We start from the raw sequence: 19,850 nt of genomic DNA, 5'->3' as shown, positions 1-19,850 counted from the left end.
CAGATCCACTGCTAGTCCAGAGTGCTAAAGGTGGGTCTATGCTCCAATATAACTGACTTACAAGCTCCTCCCCTCTTGTAATAGAATTAGCTCCAAGTACAAAATGTATAGAAATCTGAAGAGTGATCTTTTCAAAACCCAAATCTGACCATCCCCACCTCTCTTCTCCTTCTTAAAACTATGGCTTGCAATTACTGTAAGGGTGAAGACGGAATTCCTTAAGAAGCCTACAGACTCCTATAATTTTGCCTGGTATAGCTCCTACATGCCTCTCCAGCCTCAACACATACCAACCTCTCTTTCCATCTCAGCCATATGGGTCTTCTTTCAGTCTTTCATACTCTTCATGCTCTCTCCTGCTATTGGGCCTTTGCACTTACTATTTAATTGTCCTCCTACAATGTTCTTGCCCCACTGTTTCATCTAGTTAATTCTTTCTCATGCTTAGCTCTCAGTTTAATTGTCTTTTTCTCAGAGAAGGATCTTTCAGGTTACCAGCCTTGGTAAATTATCCATATTATACATTCACATAGCATCATGTACCTTTCTGTTATAGCGCTTGATCACAGTTGCAAATTTACGTTTTAATCATATGACTTGATTAATAAAGAGGCGCAAAGTCTGTTTTCTCCGTCTTGTCTTTCTTCTTCTCCCTCTTCTTCTTCTTCAATATTTCATTTACCTCTAGCACAGTGCCTGGTACATATTTTTTTAATGACTAACCACAGGCTATTTCAGCCTTCTTCCTGGTGAAGGAGGGTAGCCAGAATGGCCCCCACAATTGAGAATCCCCACCCATCCCCACACGTTGAGCCAAGGGCCATAATTCTCCTTTCATCCCTGAGAAAAGAAAATTTCTCCCCCTCCCCCAGATCAGGCCTGCTTGGTAGAGATGTTCAATTATTTGAAGAAAACACTTACTTCTAGCCACAAGGTGTGGCCTGAACTCCAAGGTCCAGAGAAGCCATCACAATATTTTGAGTACTTTCTCAAAGCATAGATTGTTCAGGCCTAATATTATTCTAGATGAAATACCACCAGTCCAGACTCAGCTTAATACACAATCTTCCCTCCAGGGTTGGTAAAGCCTCATGATATCCTTCAAAAAGATCTCCTGAGAACAAACAGTATTTTCAGTCATAGGGCAGCCTAAATCCAGATGTAGGGGAAACAAATTATCTAATTCTGTAGCACCCTAATTCTGCTAATGATAATCTGAATTAATGTTACTAAATAGATTATTTAACATCTCAGATTCAAGCATCAGCATTTGGACCACTTCTCTAGCTTTATCTGAGAATTTATGTAATATCTACATGTAGAAAGTAGACCCAATTCATAAAAAGGGAGTTCTCCATAGACACAAAACACAATTTCTATCATAGATGAGAAAAACTGCTTATAACCCTCCAAAATGGCACTTTTCTAACTTCCACAATTGAAGATTCATTCTCCTGAATCATCTCTCTGCATAGACAAAGACATTCACAGAATCATACTCACAGAGCGTTGTTGCGAGTCTGGCTTCTCCTCATGGTGAGGAATTCCTGGGCTCATTCTTGATCATAGCCCAAGACACTAAACAAAAGGGAGTGACGGTGGGGTGGGCCTGGGAGTGATTCTCCTTAACTGGTATCCCCAGTTCTCAGAGGTCAGTGTAGCGTGACCTCTTTTCAGTTTGGCTGCACAATTAACTGAGTTTCCCAGACTCTAGGAGAGAGAGGAGAGCTGAAGTAACTGTTTCTCTGGAACATTCTAACATATTAACTAAACAATGGGATGTTTCATCTTCCCTAGGATATCTTCAGTTCATTGTAGAAAAACTAACAGTGAAAGTTTCTGAGTTAGTGGCAGAAATTATGTATTCATATATATTTTTAAATTTTTTAAGCAAAAGAGAAAAGTTCCTTAAAGAAAAGAGAGGAATCAAGTAGCCCAAGGGGCTGAACGATGGGTGAGTAATTAATGAGTATCTCTTTTTTTAACTTTGATAGTTAGGCGATGGTTAGCAAAATGTTGAAAGATTGAGGTTACTTTTTAAAAAAAAAGATCTTGAGGAAAAAAACTTAAATCTGCGCAAGAAATTTGTATTTCAATAATAACATAGCATCATATTTAAAACATTGGTAATACCATAATATTACATTTACAAGAATTTAGTGGAAAACTAAACACAATTATAAAGGATCACCTAGACAGTTCAGTGTTGAGATGTGGGCCTCCTCTTCCTAAGTTCAAAATCTGTTCTCTTTCCATTATAAGATGATTAAAAGGTTAAATGTGTTTCTAGAACAACCACTCACAAGACAACATGGCACTTACATGGCGTTCTATCCAGAAATGTAGCAGATATTCCACTACACATGCTTCCCCACTGCATATATCACTCAATTCTAGAGGGATTTGAAGATTTGTATAAAAACTTTAAATCTGTACCCTGAGAACATAACTACTTTTTGTATGCAGAAGTATTTCCAGTTTTAATGGAAAAATCTTAATTTCCCCCAAGAATATGTATATCCTTCTAAGTAGTGAAAATAAAATCCAAACAGGTAATTGCCAAATGCAAATATAACTAAGAGAGATACTGCACAGGAAATGAGTTTTTGCTAACAAAAGCTAATAGAGATTCACTAAGAAAGCAAGCTTGAAGAAAATGAATTCTTGCATGAACTTCAAGACACAAAGAACGGAATGCCTCTCATTGAAAATCCCCATCAGAACTAAAGAGTATACTCCCAGCTTAGCATTAATCTACTAAATTTATCCCAATAGAAACACAGGACTCCATTTGTCTTTTGTAAACTATATACACATACCCTCCTCCATTAAAAACATAGGCAATTGCTTAAAACAAACTCTACCTTATTTCAAAACTTTGGCAGAAATAAAATTCAATAGTAACTATAGAGTCTTAAAACTATCTTACAAATTTCACACAGTAGCAATCATTTCGTATTTAGACTTATGGGTGCCAAATTTATATATAGTTTCTACTATCCTCATGCCCATAGAACGTTTTCCTTTGCCATATGGTATAAACAGTCAAAAATATTCTCAAATATCCTCTTATGATTGTCAGGTAATCAAAGTAACTAATTAATAGTTTATAATAGCAATTCCATATCTGTCCACTTTGAAATGATTTTGAGAACTATTATGTTCAAGACATTGTACTGAGAACATTGAGGGATAGAATATAAACAAAAACCAGCCAAGTTCATCCTTTCAATAAATTTTAAACCTCTGATAGAGGAGAGATGTGGAACTACAGTTCTACGATATCAGCAAGCAAAGGAGACATGAGAGAAGGACAAATTAATTCCATTTGGCAAGTGGGAAAGAAAGCGTAACTCAGAGAAAATGCCCTAAAGAAGCTGCCGTTTGGGTCAGATTTGGAAGGATGGGTAGACTTTATACAGAAAGGAGGGAAAGGTCATTCCAGGATGAGGGGACAGCTTGAAGAAGAGCAGAAAGGCAGGGAGGCAGAGGACACATTAGGGAAAGGTGATTTCTTCTACTTGATAAGAGATGAAGGCATAGAGGAAGAGAAAGGAGGTAGTAGAAGGTAAGTCTGGGGAGCGAGATCAGGACCAAATCATGAAGGAATCGGAATATCATATTGACTCATGTACATTTTAATTGGCTGAATGGGGAGCCATGGATAAGTTCCGAGCAGAGTAATGTAAGATCTTTACCTTAGGAAAGGTTGGGAGGATTTGAGAAAAGAAACAATACTATAGTAAACAGCTTTAAAGGTCTAAATTAGGATAGGACAGTGGCAGTGGGAACTGAAATGGAACCACTATCAAAGAGGTGAAAGGACAAAAAGAAATTCAAGTGGCCAATCAATGTATGAAAAGATGCTGAACTTCACTCATCACTAGGAGATTCAAACTAGAACAACAAGGAGATACCATTTCCCATCTCATCAGATAGGCAGATATGAAAAATATTGATAATAAGCAATTTTTAGCAAGAACATGAAAAAATGAGAACTCTCTGTGGTGTTAGAGGAGAGTCCAAACTGATGAAAACCTTTTAGGCAATAACTATCTAAACTTAAGATGTAAATTCTCTACCAGTTACTCAACTCTTTACACACACACACACACACACACACACAATATACTTATATTCAATATCACACTGGAAACAGCCAACAGGAAATTGATAATTGAGTAATAAATTATGGTATATACATTCAATATAATTCTGCACAACTCTTAAAAAGAACGAGCAAATATATTCTCAGTGAAATAAAAATTTTCATAATATATTATTACTTATTAATAAATTAAGAGGAGGTACAGCGGTAAAAAAAAATGTGATTATCTTCCTAAAACTGAGTATATGTTTTTGTATGTATACATAAAAAGAGACTGAGAGATACGGCTAAAAGGATATAAAGCAGACTATCCAACTAAATGTAAGAAGTAAGATTGAGAGAAAGAAAGGAAGCTTTTGCTTTTTACTTCATACAATTTAGGGCTCTTCAAATTTTTTACAAAGAAAAAGTATTAATATTATAATTTTAGAAACTTTTTCAGGGGCTCGCCCAGTGGCATAGCAGTTAAGTTCATGTGCTCTGCTTTGGCCCTAGGGTTCACCGGTTCGGATCCCGGCAGGAACCTATGCACCACTTATGAAGCCATGCTGTGGCAGCATCCCACATATAAAGTAGAGGAAGATGGGTACAGAGGTTAGCTCAGAGCCAATCTTTCTCAGCCAAAAAGAGGAGGATTGGTGGCAGATGTTAGCTCAGGGCTAACCTTCCTCCAAATAAAAAAAAAATTTCTTTAAAGAAGCAAAAACAGTTGTGGAGGGAAAAGAAAGCAGTAAGAGTCTTTCAGAAGGCCTTCAAATAATTTAATAGCATGTCTAAATCACATGAGTAGGTGAAGTTTGTGAGAGTATTTGGTCAAAGAGAAGAAATTAACAAATTCTACAATAATTTAACTCATAATACCCATGATGGTGGAATGAAGTTTGTATATTTGTTTTTTTGTTTGAGGTTTGGGGAGAATTCTATCCCCTGAAGAATCTTAGTACACAGACATGCCAAACTGAGCCAAGTCCATAGCCCTTCCTTGTCAGCATTCTGTAATGTAGAGAACTTCCATGGGGAAGAATGGAAAGAAAAGAACTGCCGTCTTTCCATTTTCTGTTTTTATGAGTTTGGCTTTTTTAGAGTCCACATGTAAGTGATGTCGTACAGTGTTTATCTTTCTTGTGTGACTCAACTCAATTAGCATAATGCCCTCAGGGTCCATCCATGTTGTTGCAAATGGCAAGATTTCCTTCTTTCTTACGGCTGAATAATACTCCATTGTATGCATACCACATACTAGGGGCTGGGGGATGGGAGAATTCGGGAGATGTTGTTTAAGGGTGCAAACTTGCAACCAACAGATAAATAAGTCCTTGAGATCTAATGCACAGCATAGCAATTATAGTCAACAATACTGTATTATAAACTTCAAAGTTGTTAAGAGACTAGATCTTAATTTTTCCCACCACAAAAAAGAAATTATAATCATGTGACATGATAGGGGTGTTAGCTAGTGCTACAGTGGGAATCAAATTGCAATATATAAATGTATAAAATCAACACATTGTGCATCTCAAACTTGCACAATGTTATGTCAATTGTATCTAAATAAAAATAATAATAAATAAATAATAAAATAAATTTCCCCAGAAAAAAAAGGAAAAAGAGACTTGCCCTCCATAATATCAAATTGAAATCTCAGCTCTTGCTTTATTTGAGGCAGGATTCCTAGTTTCAAATCAAGAATTGGCTGTCATCTGAAGCATATTTCCACCTACATTCTAAGTTCGCTCTTGGCAGCACCATTGTTCACAAGGTGTCATAAAAGATAAACAGAATATTTATCTTCTGTGAATCTGTAATGAAGAAAGTACAACAAGAGCAAGTGGAAGAGAGGAAAGAAAATCAATGATGAAAACCACGTCAGAAGCAGTTACTGGTAAATGTCCGATTTCATATGTCTGGATAACAGCTCATGTTTTGAAACAGAAGATAATTACTTTCCACAAAGCTACCCGAAAAAATTTAAGCTATATCATAAACCTTCACAAATTCAAACTAATCATGCATAAGGCTGATCCAAATCAGCTAAAAATCAGAAGAGTAAATTTATAATATATTCAAATTTGAAAGAAATTCAAAATACAAAGTGTCCATATTCTTGAACTTGTTAGATTACAAATTCAGTTTGTTTCTAACAAAGTTCAATCAGAAAATAAATCTCAGACAAAACAAATAATATTGGTGAGACGACTGCTTAAGAGAAGTTTAGAATCAAGTTAGACCTCTGGAAGGTCATGTTCTTTTTTTTCTGCTTGTTTTGAGGAAGATTAGCCCTGAGATAACATCTGCTGCCAATCTCCTCTTTTTGCTGAGGAAGAGTGGCCTGGCCCTGAGCTAACATTGGTTCCCATCTTCCTCCTCTTTATCTGTGGGACGCTTGCCACAGCATGGCTTGCCAAGCGGTGCGTAGGTCCACACTCAGCATCCAAACCGGGGAACCCTGGGCTGCCGAAGTAGAACGTGCGAACATAACCACTGCACCACTGGGCTGGCCCCTGGAAGATCATCTTCTTGAAAACAGAGATTTGGTCCTTCACAGCCTCATTATCACTGTCTCTTAATATTGTCCTTTAACATCATGATTTTTGCTTTTATCAAGGATTGTTAAAATATACAGAGGTAGAACCTGCCTTTGAATTCAATGTAAAAATATCATTGAGGCCATTACCCGTTACATTACTCAACACCAATAGTTTTCTTTTGTTTTTTTAGTTCTTAGTATCACAAGGTGTTGCCCAACTTATTGCACACAGAAGGCATTTAATAAGGACAATATAAAATTACACTTGGAAATTATATGCTAATTTGCATAAAATATGTATGCTTTGAAATATTTGAAAACAATATGTTCTCTTGTGCTAAATAAGCATACATGCTGAAATCCTGTTTACACTGTTAATTTGCTTAGTTAACACCATGTTAAATGTCAACAAAAACTCAAGTGGATTACAAAACTTTCTGACTTTGTGTGTTTCTAGTTCATGTTGATCATGATTCCACCAATAAATTAATGGGCAGATTTTTCTTCTTTGAGTTATCAATTATAAATTAAAACAAGAACTGGTCTATTCTTTTCAACATCAGTTGGTATAAAATATAAATTAACTCACATATAAAAAAAGAAAAATAGAATAAATAAAAACTACTGAGAAAAGGTAAAACTATAATGGATTCCATAGCAACATATAAAAGGCTTCACATAATTTTATTCTGAAACACAAATTTACCGAAGTCAAACCTATACTTCAAAGTATGGAATGATACTGAATTATACTCACCAGTGGCTTTTGGAGCATCTAATGAAGACCATCGAGTCATTCCTCACCTCTCATTCCTACAGAAGAGGTGAGTGTCAACCATTCACCTTCACACTGAAGGACAGCTCCAGACCCCAGGCAGTGATCCCTTTAAGCAGAGAGCTAACACTAATGACTATTGAAATCAGAAATTTTCTGCATCTCTTAACACATAGGTATTAACCTAACTAATAAAAGCTAACATTTACTAAACACTCATTGAATAATACCAAGGCATATGCCAATTGGTTTGTATGCATTATATCACTGAATCCTCCCATTAGTCTTACGAGGTGGGTACTTTTATTATTTCCATTTTAAGTGAAGCTAGGGATCACACAGATCAGGAACGGACCTAAGGTCACAAAATTAAGAATTGGCAAAATAGATCCAAACCCAGAATTGTGGGCTCCAAAATCCAGTGCTACACTGAATCAATATTATAAGAAATTATTTCCCCAAATTTTCAGAGAACCAGTGCAAAAGCAGGCTAATCGGGAAAGAAAAAATGTTTGTCTAAAAGTTCTTAAATAACAGCTAAGTAAAATAAGAACTGACTAAAATATAGTTCCTTATTTTTATCTAGATGTTTAGTTTATGTTTGAGGATTTAGATAAAAATAATCTAAATGAGATAGAAACTGTTAATTATGGGAAGTAATTTTTAAAGATTTAATAAAAATTGAGTCTTCACAGTTCATTCTCTGGCAATTCCTGTTGCCTGGGTACCATGAGGCAGAGAAAACCAACTACATAAGAATTATCACAACTATAATAAAAATAATGAACACTTCTTATCTCCCTGTTCTACCCTAAATACTGAATTATAAAACAGAGGAAATAAAGTTATATTACATAATAATGGCTGCTTAATATATAAACTAATGCTTTCTTCATTCTTTGTTGAGTCTTCCAACCTCCTAGGTATATAACTGATGAATGTATCTTTGGTTTCAGCAAGAATAATACCTTATTGCATCTGACCAGTGAGTCATCTGAAGTGTTCTACTGCTGACAGCAAGGATCTGTTTTTGATAAGCACTATGGAGATAAGAAATGAATAACATGCAATCAAGATAAGGAACAAATAAAGTGAACATCTGTTGTTTTGCTGTCTAAAGCTCCTCACTTCTTTTTTCTAGTAACAAAATCCCTCTTATCTGAGGGAACTCATTCTTTGTAGTTCAAGCAGAGTTGAACTTAACACATCCCAGACAGCAGAGGTGGACACAGGACCCTTAACTGAATGAAGTTCTCCATCTCCTTGGCCACGGTAATTGGGTACATTATCCAAGAAGTCTAATTATACTTTCCAGTGAAGTTTACTATATACACAGTAAGAAATAGCTTGGGTCTCTCTTCTGGATTGTGACCTGTAAGACTATAAGTTTGTGGTTACCAGCAGCTATGTTTCCCATTTGGGGAGACCTTGTCTGAGAATAAAATCAATAAGCAGAAGAAGCAGAGCTGAGTGACAGCACAGCATCATCTGTAGCCAGCTCTTCCTTTGGCCTTTACAGTTACATGAGCCAACATACTTCCTTTTTGCCTAAGCTAATTTGATCTGAGTTTCAATTGCAAACAAAAAATTGGACAGATACAATTATTTCAACCGTGGAATTACTTAATTCCCTCATGGATACAGTTATATTTAAGAACGTGGGATACTTAATTACTCAGACAATTTTTCTCTATGACAGGAAAAGAGTAGGTGCCAAAAAGTTTCAGAAAGAAGGTAAAAAGTAAAAAGATTAAGAGAATGAGAAGAAAAGCCACAGACCGAGAGAAAATATTTGGAAAATACATATCTGATAAAGGACTATCATCTAAAACATATAAAAAGTTAACAATAAAAAAATAAACAACTTGATTAAAATATGGGCAAAAGATCTGAACAGACACCTCACCAAAGAAGATATACAGATGTCAAATAAGTGTATGAAAAGATGTTCAGTGTCACATGTCATTAGGCAATTGCAAAATAAAACAAGATAACACTGCACATCTGCTAGAATGGCTAAAATCCAAAACGCTGACAACACCAAATGACAGCTAGGGTGTGGAGCAAGAGGAACTCTCACTCACTGCTTGTGGGAATGCAAAATGGTTCAGCCACTTTGAAAGATAGTTTAACAGTTTCTTACAAAATTAAACGTATTCTTACTTTATACAATCCAGCAATTTCACTCCTTGATATTCACCCAAATGAGGTGAAAACATGTCCACACAAAAACCTGCACATGAATGTTTAGAGTAGCCTTATTCATAATTGCCAAAACTTGGAAGCAACCAAGATGTCTTTCAATAGATGAATAGATAAATAAACTGTAGTACATCCATACAATGGAATATTATTCAGTGTTAAAAAGAAATGAGCTATCAAGCCATGAAACGACATGGAGAACCATAAATGCATATTGCCAAGTGAAAGAAGCCAGTCTGAAGAGTCTACATACTCTACAATTCCAAGTATGTGACATACTGGCAAAGGCAAAACTATGGAGGGAGTAAAAAGATCAGTGATTGACAAGGGTTTGAGGGGAGAAAGGGATAAAGAGGTGGCACATAGAGGATATTTAGGGAAGTGAAACTACCCTGTAATGTATTATAATGGAGGATACATGTCAGCGTACATTTGTCAAAACTCATAAAATGTAAAACACAAAGAGTGCACCCTAACGTTAACTGTGGACTTTGGTTGGTAATGATGAGTCACTGCTGGTTCATCAACTATAACAAATGCACATGCTGGTGCACTGGTGTGGGATGTTGATGGTGGGAGAGGCTGAGCATGTGTAGAGACAGGGTATGTGGGAACTTTCTGTACTTTCTGTTCAGTTTTTCTGCAAAGCTAAAACTGCTCTAAAAAATAAAGTCTATTAATTTATTCTTTAAAAAGCAAAAGCAATGAAACAAATGATGACCAAGTGTCAATAATTGGCACACATCACAATTTTCCATCCCGATCACTCTTCAAAGGGCGGAACATTGGATTTAGTGCCTTCTATTCACATAAAAAATATTTACTGAAAACCACTTTGTGTCTAATCCTGTACTAGGTGTCTTGGAAATTAAAATAGAAATAGTCATTTCCTGCATACAGCTTACAGCCTAATAGAAAGAGGAGTAAGACAATAAACAAATAAATATATAATTACAGATTATGATAAGTGCTATAAGGGAAATATATAGAGGCCCAAGAGAAAATGATAGTGAGGACAATTTTATCAAGAAAGGGGAGAAGAAAGATAGGCCAGTAGATGTAGAGAGATGTAGAGTCAAAGAAAAATGTTTATAAACATGAGACACTAGACAATATTTGAATATTTGTGAGACTGGTCCAATAGAGAAAGATAAGTCTAAGATTCAAGAGAGAGAGGTAGTAAATTATGAAACAAGAACTCCAAGATGGTCTGAAGGGATGGAATACGGAATATATGTAGAAGACTTGCTTGCTCTCTGACAGGCTGGAAATTGCTCCATAGCAAGACAAGAGGAGCATAAAGAGAAAAATATTTGCAGACATACTAGAAGATACAGGCCTTCCCATCAGGTGAACAGAAATCTCCTTTGGCGGCGGGGGTGTGGTGGATGGCAAAGATAGAAAAAGCTGAAATTATTTTTTATGAAATCTAATAAAAACTGGAAGCACCTTTTTCAGCTGGCAAAGAAAATGGCTTCTACTGTGGTGGCCCCTTTGATGTTAACCAGGTCCAGAGCACAATTATGTTTATGGTTTGCAGAGATCAAAGTTAAAGACGAGTGGAAAGAAATGTCTCTGTTCATGTGAATTAGACTGTGTTTTCTCTGAGCTACTTAAAAACCTGCCTTGGTAAGGTACACTTGTTTCTTGAATAAAAAATGAGAAAATCAGTAACTATGGCTAGTGGGGAGACTAACCTGGAACTGGAGTGCCCACACTGGTCTGCACTGGAGGGACACCTTGCATCACCTAAGTCAACACAACTGAGCACACTAGGAAGTCGTTAGCACCCAGCCAAAACCTGTGACATACTTGTCTTATATAGCAAGGGGGAAGGAAAGAGGTGGGTGGCATGGCCCCCTCTTATAGTGGGAAGCTGGGTTCTCTGGAACAGAGTGTGTGTGTGCTTATTAGGATTTGAGAGAGAGCGCTCCAAAAAATAGGGAAATGGGAAGTAATGGGAACTTAGGAGAGAAAGGGACCTGAAAGAAAGAACATCCACTTCAGACAGCTTCTCTTAGAAAGTCTGAGTGTGTAAGTCCCTTCATCAAGTGAGATAAAATTATTTCTGTCCCTCCAACATGCTATGGCTTTTCTGATATCCTTCCAATGCATATTTTTTCTGGAGAAACAGAGAGGGAGGAAGTGTTTAGGGGAGTGACTAACAGTGCCTCACCTTAGTAGATTAAGCAAGAAGACCTTGGATTACTGGGACTCGAATGAGAGAGCAATAGGTGCTGGGGTCAAAAAGAGGATGACTGAGAGAAACCTTGTCACAATTGGGTCACATAAATATGAGGCAAGATCTTCACTGAGGGTTTTAAAGCAAGAAAATATAGGGGCCGGCCCAGTGGCACAGTGGTTAAGTTCGCATGTTCTGCTCCGCAGCCCGGGGTTTACCAGTTCAGATCCCTGGTGCAGACATGGCACTGCTTGGCAAGCCATGCTGTGGTAGACGTCCCACATATAAAGTAAAGGAAGATGGGCACGGATGTTAGCTCAGGGCCAGTTTTCCTCAGCAAAAAGAGAGGAGGATTGGCAACAGATGTTAGCTCAGGGTTAATCTTTCTCAAATAAAAAATAAGTAAAATAAAATAAGGCAAGAAAATATGAAATAGTTTTTGTGACAAATGGGAGAATGGTACACCAATACAATATAGGTTGCTGGGAAGAATTAAGAGCCCATTTAAGACACAAAATTTTATGTTTGAGCCTTGCCTCTGCCATTTATTAGCAATGTAATTTCTTTACCATATACTTAACACTTGAACCTGAGTTCGTCTGACGGTAAAATGGGGATAGTAACACCTACAGTATAAGGCTGTAGAAAAGATTAAATGAGATTATGTATATAAAGCTCTTTATGCATATTAGATTCTTGAAAAATATTTATTTCTTTTCCGCTTTCGTAGCTTTATGGATTCATAAGCTTTACTAACCTGTAGCATCTTTTATTTTTAGGTCAATACTCACCTGAGAGGTTTTCCTAGGTAAAGAGCTAACACTAGGCATGATACAAAATTAAGATATAAAAATCAGTAGTATTTCTATTCATTAACAATGAATTTACTGAAAAATAAATAAAGAAAATGATCTCATTTACAACGGCATCAAAAACAATAAAATTCTTAGGAACAAATTTAACCAAGGAAGTGAAACATCTCCACACACAGAACTACAAAACATTAATGAAAGAAGTCAAAGAAGATACAAATAAATGGAAAGGTATCGTATTCATGGATTGGAAGACTTAATATTGTTAAAACGTCCATACTACCCAAAACCATCTATAGATTCTTTGTAAACTCTATCAAGATTCCAATTGCATTTTTTAGAGAAACATTTTAAAAATCCTAAAATTCATATGAAACTGCAAAAGAACACAAAGAGCAAAAGCAATCTTGAGAAAGAAGAGCAAAATTAGAAGTATCATACTTCCTGAATTCAAACTATATTACAAAGCTCTAGTGATCAAAACAGTACGGTGCTGGCATAAAAACAGACACATAAACCAATGGAACAGAATTGAGAGCCCATAAGTAAACCCATGCATATCTGGTCAACTAATACTTAACAAGAGAGCCAAGAGAATTCAGTAGAGAAAAGACTGTATCTTTAATAAATGGTGCTGGAAACATTGGATAGTCACATGTAAAAGAATTAAAACAGACTCCTAATTTAGTCTACACACAGAAATTAACTCAAAATGGATTAAAGACTTAAATCTAACACTCAAAAGCATAAAACTCTTAGAAGAAAACATAGGAAAAAAGCTTCTTGACATGGGTCATGGCAATGACTTTTTGAGATGACATTGAAAGCACAAGTAAGACAATAAAAAAACAAATGAAAAACTATGTCAAACTAAAAAGCTTCTGCAGAGCAAAAGAAATGATCAGCAAAATGTAAAGGAGATCCATGGAATGGAGAAAATATTTGCAAATCATATCTCTGATAACAGGTTAATATAAAAAATATATAAAGACTCATACAACTCAATAGCAAAAAAACAAAAAATCCAACTTAAAAACCAAATAATTCAACTTCTTTAAAACAAAGAAGATATACAAACGGCCAAGAAGTACATGAAAAAATGCTCAATATCACTAATCATTAGGGAAATGCAGATCAAAATCACAATGAGATAGCACCTCATACCTGTTAGAATGGCTATCATCTAAAAGACAAGAGATAACAAACGCTGGTGAGGATATGAAGAAAGGGGAACCCTTGTCCACTGCTGGTGGGATTGTAAATTGATACAGCCACTACGGAAAACAATATGGAGGTTTCCCAAAAAATTAAAACTAGAACTCCCATACGATCCAGCAATTCCACTTTTGGGTATATTTCCAAAGGAAATGAAATCACTACATTGAAGTGATATTTGCACCTCCATGTTCATAGCAGCATTATTCACAATAGCCAAGACGTGGAAACAACCCAAGTGTCCATCAACAGATGAATGGATAAAGAAAATGTGGCATAGTATGGAATGGCATTCAGCTATAAAAAAGAAGAAAATCCTGCCATTTGCAACAACATGGATGGATATTGAGGGCATTAAGCTAAGTAAAATATCAGACAGAGGAAGACAAACACTGTATGATCTCATTTATATGTGGAATCTAAAAAAAAAATCAAACTCATAGAAAAAGAGGTCAGATTTGTGGTTACCGGAAGTGGGGGGGCTGGAGGGGGAGGGAATTGATACAAACTTCCACTTATAAGACAAATAAGTACTGGGGATGTAATGTACAATATGATGGCTATAGTTAACACTGCTGTATGATATATTTGAAAGTTGCTAAGAGAGTTAAATCCTAAAAGTTCTCATCATAAGAAAAAAAACTTTTTTATCCATATGAGATGATGGATGCTAACTAAACTTACTGTGGTTTCACAATATGTCAAGTCATTATGCTGTACATCTTAAACTTACACAATGCTGTATGCCAATTATATCTCAATAAAACTGAAAGAAAAGAAGAGTGTTAACTCTTTTAAAAGAAAGAGTTTTAACGTTAGGAACATTACTTCCTAAATCCTTTCAGGCATTTTGAGCATTAAAAATTGTTCAGGATATATATAATTCTTGAGTCAGAAGGCTAACCACTATATCCAGATTATGTTTTTATTCAAGTCAGTCTTAAGACATCTAAAAATATAAAGTATCAAACCAATTTCACTGAGATTTATTTCCACCCAGAAAACAGCCTTTCCAGAATGAAAAAAAAAAAAAAAACGCAGTTTAAAACATCCCCATTTACATGTTATCTTGACGTTTTTAATATGTCATTGTTAGACTAATCATGAGAATGTTATTCAATGAAACTGCTTTTATTTGAAAAAGAAAAATTGTGTTGTTGGATTTCCAGGGGTTTTGTATTTATTTGCTTTCTGGGTTATTTGACATTCTACCCTGCTACACCAGGTTCTTATACTTTAACAGACATCAGAATCACCTTGGATGCATTTTATTTTTTCTTTATTTTCTAGGTAATATTTGTATATAAGATTACAGAAATTCGAGGTGTACATCATTATATTTCGATTTCTGTGTAGACTACATCATATTCACCATCTCTCAGGTATGTTTTAATAATTCAAAATCAAGGCCTTAACCCTGGAGCTTATGATTCTTTAGGTCTGAGTGAAACCTAGGAATATGCATTTTTCACCAACATCTCAGGTAATATTAATACAGGTGGTCCTTAACCCCCTTCTTGAGCAGCACTTGCAGTCTTGACAAAATGCACATTCCTTTTGGGAAAATTATTTCCTTTTATAGGAGAATCTAAAGAAACTCATATTTATTTTCATAAAAGATCACACCCAATTCACTTCTGGAAAAAAGGAAAAACATCCTCCTTTAATTTGAATTTTTGTTCACTTTGAGTGTTACACCTTATGAATATATGTATTTTACACAGAATTTGAAATGTTCATTCTACAATGTTTTTCATGTTAAAGTTGCATATGATTCATATGCTTGTTTCATTAGATTTGATAGCTGTTTAAATTATCACTTGCTAGTAAAATAGCAATACTTTTACATTTTCCTTTGTCGATGAAAATATTTACTTTGAAGCCCCCAGAATTATCAATCCTTTCCTATCTTTAGTACCTTTATGTGAAAAAGAAAGCATTTCCTGAAATTTCCTTGGGAATTTCCCTCAAGGATATTTACTAACTACATTTTGTCTGACCCTTTCCATTGCTCCTACAAGAAGTCTTGTTTCGTTACACATAGTAACAGAAAACTTTACAAACATAAACTTGCAAGCTTATGTGGCATTCAAGCCAGATAAAACTTGGAAAACAACTATATCTCTTTCAGAGAATTGCCTTTCAGCAGCATTGAAAATGCATAGTTTAGATATGAAATAGTGGATAAATGTAATACTTTCCAAGATGGAACATAAGGTCTCAGTCTATTTTAAAAGGAAGAAAAGATTGGAAAAGATCCCAGAAATGTCATTGTGGGAGCAGGTTGAACAACCCACTCATATAAAAAGAATGTTTTTTTTTAAAAAAAAGCAATCATATCACACATTTTATTAAATTTAGAGAAGACAGTAGAATAAAAAGTGTTAGATTTCCTTTGGGAAAATATTCAAGAGAAACTAAGTTAGTTCTGAACTATAATTGAATATTACAGTTTAGTAGATGCTGTTCAGAATCACGAAATCAGACAGGACCATGGACTTTCATCTGGTCATTTTCCTGCCTTCAGTTGAGTCCTAGCGCTCAGTCACCTAAGATTAGTATATAATCATCTCAGTTTAAACGCCTGCAGAGGAAGAAATTTTATAAATCCCTCATTTACCTGTTCAATAACCAACGCACAAGTTGAACTTATTTCATTCCTTCTTTTATTCAATCCAAAAATACTGAGTAAGATCCAACTTTGTGTTGGTTTGCAAACTGGCCTCCATACACGGAGGGCAAGGAGACACTGAAGGAAGAGGCAGACCACAGCAGGTTGGTAGGTGGGAGTTTTGATAAGCAAGGGAACTTACTTATGAGGCTTGCTTGGGCAGACACAAGACAAGTAGATCTCTGAACTAGCCTGCCAGAATCATAAAAGTTTATACAGAGGCCTCAACAGGGTTCAGTCATGTATACCATCCAGATGGTCTCAAATATTGCTCTCTCAAGCCTGTGTCCTGGAAAACAGCTCCCACTGTAGGAACAGCGGGGAGAGAGTACATTCCAAGCACAGGGGAGGAGGGTGTGAGGCCTCCAATTGCCTGGGTCCAGCTCACAGGTCACCTGGCAGTCACATCCTCTCGATCATCTCCTCCAACACTATATACAAGACACATCATTGCCAAAACCTCCAAACAAAAACTGGGAAATTTAGTCAAGCACTGAGGCACCTTAGATACATAAAATCAAATGTCAGCTTTCTTCCAATGAGGTAAACACCATGCAAAATTGTGAATTTTAACTGTTTGCCTGTACTATCCCTTCCCATTTCAATATCCACCCATCTCTATGCCCAAATCACAGTGTAAAGATTGACGGGAATTTAAAATGTTCAGCTCAAGAATCCTTGAATATGTCCTTCTTTTGCAGCCTCTGAACATTTAACTTGTTGATATATAATAGGCCAATGATATTAACAAATCTATAACCTGTAGATGATATTGGCATCTATTTGTATTCCACCAAAAATGACATACATATAGTTAGAAGAGAGGAAAGCATTCACATTACTGGGGGCCCTCCCCCAAATCGTGTTCAGGTGGAAGAGAATAATAGGCAAGAGATAGATTATAAAATGAATAATCACTGTCTATGCTTACCAGAAGATCTGAGTTTTTGTAGAGGTAAGGCTTTGACGGAGAGAATGGAGGATGTATTGGCCACTCTACCAGTTTTTGAGCTACACTCTTGTAAGGAGAATATTCATCCCCTCTCTGTTGATATATTCCAATATTACAAGTCCATGCATGATTGATGGGATTTGGAATTCCTCCCCTGCTTATCAAAAGAATCCAGACTCCTATACATACTTACCTCCGACTCTACCTTCTCTAATATGATTCTGAAACAAAAGGATGAGGTTCTCCAAACACTTAATATGTTTGCCCAGCCTGGTGCTCTCATTCTATCACACACTTTCAAATGATTTGCCTTTTTCATGTTTCCCAATGCCAAAATGATCCACTGTATTTATTTTTTAATTCAGAATCTTGTCTGAAGTGTCCAAAACAAAAAGTAGCTATTTCATCATCAATTAATATAATATGTTATTAAGAAAATTTACTAACTTCACAAAAACTAGGGTTTTTGTTTTTGTTTTTACTTGCTCTTATCCTTCCTACAGATCCTCTTTCTTGGCTTCACCTCTCTTATTCCAATCACCACTGCAGGAAGTTCATGATAGGGTCCGACTAGCTTCACATAGTACCTCCATCACACGCCACGTGCCTCTTTCCTCCAGGCCCAAGCTTCTCTACATATTGGATATATTGACACTCATGCTTTACACATGCAACCTTGAAGGTAATTCTCCATGGGGAAAAGTTGACTAAGAAGCCAATGAATCAATGCTTCTCCCTTTCTCCTCCCACCCACAAATGACTAGTCCTGGGATGCATTTTACATTGCAGTAATTAACTCATATTCTTGTATTCATTCTCTTTTCTCCTCTCCTGGTCCCTGGGATTATTACCAATAAAGTACTTAAATATAAGTTTTCAACTTAGGCTCTTCCCTCAGAAGCCAGATAAGACAGGCCATGATTTTCATTTTCATTCTGGTTTCCTAGAAATACTCTTTCCAACCTGCATTAATTGTAGGTGAGTTAAGAGAAGAGAATAATGCCAATAGCATACATATTTTGGATGGTTCTCTTCAACTAATACCCCAGATATAAACATGCAGACTGTACATATATGACTAGATCCAGATACTATTCAATGTGATCATGTTACTTCTTAAAGTCATATTTTGTTCCTCATAGAAACACATCTCATTTAGAAGACAAATTCCTTAGAAAATAGTAATTTATGTCAAAATATTCAATTAACTCACCTTTTTAAAAGTTCATTTAATGCTTAAGTAATATGTGAATTTTTTAAAGTATTCTCCTCACACCTATTCCTGGTAGCCCTGGCCATGCCTCCTTCACTTCCCCAAGATCAGCTATAATATTTACTTTTAAAAGAAGCTTAAATAGGAACTTTGTTGCTTTTTTCTTTTGAAATTACAGTACCTATCAACAGGATAGCCACCCTTAAGCCTAATTAACACTGCATAAACAAAGTTGTGCTTTCTCCATTTTACTATCTAGAAAATTCAGGAGAAAATAGTACTCTTCCAACAACACAAAAAATTGAACTGATATAACCACCCATCTCATTATAAAACAGAAAAAAATGATAAAACATAACTTCTATGTTTTTATCTATAAAGATGAATTCAAAAGAAAAAAGGAAAATTCCCAGGTATCAGAAAAAAAGGTGAAGAAACTGATAGCCATAGTGATAAATGCAAGAGCAAATTTATCAGGTACCCAAGGGCTATAATTCCTGGATATAAGCCCTAAAGAATCAGGGCTGGGGCTTCAAATACTAAACAAGGTCAGGAGATGTACTTTGAGCCTATAAGGCAAAGAGGTAGAATTGAGTTTCTTACTAAGCAGGAAGCTTTGAACTGACATCACCTTATGAAAATGAGAAGAGAATAGTTTCACCAACCAACTCAGGAAGCAGCAAGGAAACTTACTGTGCCTAGAATTCAGGGGAAATAAAAGGATCCCATGAAAAGTGAAACACCAAGGTTATACCTGTACATGAGTAAAGAGTTGAAATTTATACCAATCACATAGTATTGAAATCTAAAGTCCAGAATCAGTGATGATGCAGTTGGTTTCCCAAAGTTAGGTCAATATTGTGTGAGAAATCAGATATTTAATAAGGCATTTCTATGAAAACAAAAGAAAAGCAATGGTTAATAATTGGAGTAGACTATGATGCCAGTTTCTGAGTTCTGAGAGTAGCCAGTCAAGAAGATTTCTAGATGTCAGGCTCAAAGCATCTTCAGATGGAGTGAAGGCAGGCAGGCAGTGGCAGTGTGACAGATTTTCCTGGCTTGCAGTTTGAATGCTTCTGATAACGTCATCAGTGCACTGGTAAATTTCTGAGAGGTTCTATAGCAACAGGCGGAAAGAAGATGGTGTAAACATGAGCTGCTGTGGTGATTTCTCTGAAGTTTGTATCAAGCCG

Source organism: Equus asinus, chromosome 4, assembly GCF_041296235.1.
Source record: "Equus asinus isolate D_3611 breed Donkey chromosome 4, EquAss-T2T_v2, whole genome shotgun sequence".
NCBI lineage: Eukaryota > Metazoa > Chordata > Mammalia > Perissodactyla > Equidae > Equus > Equus asinus.
Note: the sequence above shows the minus strand (reverse complement) of the source record.